This window comes from Scylla paramamosain, chromosome 3 (assembly GCF_035594125.1).
Source record: "Scylla paramamosain isolate STU-SP2022 chromosome 3, ASM3559412v1, whole genome shotgun sequence".
In the NCBI taxonomy this organism is placed as follows: Eukaryota; Metazoa; Arthropoda; class Malacostraca; order Decapoda; family Portunidae; genus Scylla; species Scylla paramamosain.
The window spans coordinates 40,423,022-40,425,521 of record NC_087153.1 but is presented as its reverse complement, the minus strand read 5'-3'; positions in this window follow the sequence as shown (position 1 = coordinate 40,425,521).

The following is a 2,500-nucleotide window of genomic DNA, read 5'->3' as shown; positions in this document are numbered from 1 at the left end:
GGTGAAGGAGGAGGGAGGCAGGGGAGGGATTGGAGAGATACATGGTGATAATTCTCTCTCTCTCTCTCTCTCTCTCTCTCTCTCTCTCTCTCTCTCTCTCTCTCTCTCTCTCTCTCTCTCTCTCTCTCTCTCTCTCTCTCTCTCTCTCCTCCTTCTCGCCTCCCCCCCAATTCCTATCTCTTCCCTTCTCTTCTGTCCACTTTCCCCTTTTCTCCCATTATCCTTCCATCCCCATGTCCTATTTTTCCACTCCCCTTCCCTCCCCTCCCCTACTCTTCCCTCTTCCCCTCTGACTCATACAATATTCCTCCTGCACACCGTCTATCATTTCCCGATCTTTCCTTCTCCCTTTTTTATATATATATTTACCTCTTTCAGTCACCCGCCCTCTGTCTCTTCAATCGTAACTGCTCTCCCTGCCCTCACCCAAGGAGTAATGTCAGGCGCACCACAGCGGGGCCTGTTGTCACTTTCTGATCTGCTATACTGTATTAGGTGGGTACTTGTCTTTCTCTCTGCGTGCTCTCAGAAAAAGAGGTTTCGTGTTCAGATTTTCAGGTAAATTTTCTCTCTTCCACTCATAAGAACTTAAAGAGAAAGTGGGAAGCTACAAGAAACCATCAGGCAGTCTTTGTATGGAAGATACCTAGCTATTTCCAGCTTTCGTCCTCATTCATAAATTTGTCTTGTCTTCTTTTAAAGATCCCCAATGTAATGTAATGCAAGAGTTAACTTTTGTTTTCACTCTTTCATTTACTGGTAAACTCTGGACCTCTGCCTGAATCTGTATTGTTAAGTAAATATTTTTCCTTCCCTTTACTCTTTCATTTCCTGGTGGGCTCGGGAACTCTTTGCCTGAATCTGTATTTCTTCATCAGGAAGAAAGTTTTGTGATCTGATTGGCCAGTAAGTCTCTCCTCTATTCATAACCAAATGCAAGAGTTAACCATTCGTAAGGAAATTATCTTTTTGGTCTTTAACTCTTTATAACATTAAAAAAAAAAATTTGTTACCTTCGACAACTTTACTACTAATAAACAAATTAATAGGTAAAATAATTAAGCAACTAAAACTAGAAGCACTGCGAAGACTTTACTTAATACCAAGTAACACATTCAGCTCTACCTGTTACCAGTCAAAATGATAACCCCCAAGACCATTACGTAAAGGTGTTAACAAGCCACAACACTCCCACTCTGCTACTCGCTATGGTTTTATTTTGGTAATATTTAAAGCAACAAAGTAGTACAGTTTTCATGGACATAGAGAGAGAAGAGCGCATAAGATGATAATACATATTTTTTAGGCGAGAATTAGATAACACCCTTTAAGCACTATAGAAATCGAGTTAGCATGGACAGACAGAAAAGAAAGAATAAGAAGTTAATTTGGTGTTGTCCATGTTATAGAAATAAATAACATTCTTTAATGCAAAAATAAATGACTGGAAAATGGTAAAGGATTATGGGCGGAAGGTTGATGGGTCTTTCTCTTCCCGTCATCGAGTGAGATACTGAAGTCACTTAGCCTGGCGTGACCATGATTCCGGGGACTTGGCAGGCTGAGGTACCTTTTTTTTTTTTTTCAGGGAGTGTCTCTTTTTGCTTCAGTCTTATCTTTTCCCTTCCCTGAAGATGTTCCTGTGTGTGTGTGTGTGTGTGTGTGTGTGTGTGTGTGTGTGTGTGTGTGTGTGTGTGTGTGTGTGTGTATGTGTGTGTGTGTGTGTGCGTGTTCCATTGCATCGCCACTTACACACACACACACACACACACACACACACACACACACACACACACACACACACACACACACACACACACACTGTACTGCATATGTATATCAGAGACACTTCTGCATGTACACACCCACGCACGTCCCGCCAGCACCTGCTTTGCCAAGAAACATTGTGCTGTCCTCACTGAGACGAGTTTTTTGTTTCGTTCGTGTCCATTTTCTTGCTATCGGCCACTTTTTTTTATGCACATATTCATTGTTTATATTTTTTCCTTTATTCTCACTGCGAGGCGGGAAAGCAAAAGTTCTGTTAGCGGCAGATTCCATATTACTCTTGCCTGATAAGTCCGATAGGTATTTTGTGTTTCTCCGTGTACTAGTGAGCGTAGGGTGTCCCAGGTGTGAAGATACGGGCGTGTGGGCGGGGAGACGGGCTGGAGGTACCGCTATTGCACGACCACTTGTGAATCTTCGTCAGTTTTTATTCGTGCTGTGTTTGGTGACTTGCTATCTAGGCGTCTTATGACTGCGTTGAATCAGTTAGTCAGTCAATCAGTCACTTGTCCCCTCTCCTGCCTCCTTTTCAGAAGGAACGGGTGCTATGAAGTGCTGGGGGCGGCGGCGAGTCTGACAGGCCCGGCGGGAGGCGAGGCGAGGCTGGCCGAGGCACAGGACTGAGCGGCACAAGGGCGGCGGCTGCACAGAAGTAAATTGGAGGTTTTAGCGTTACATAAATACTCTGAGGTGGTGACAGCGGATGTCCCTT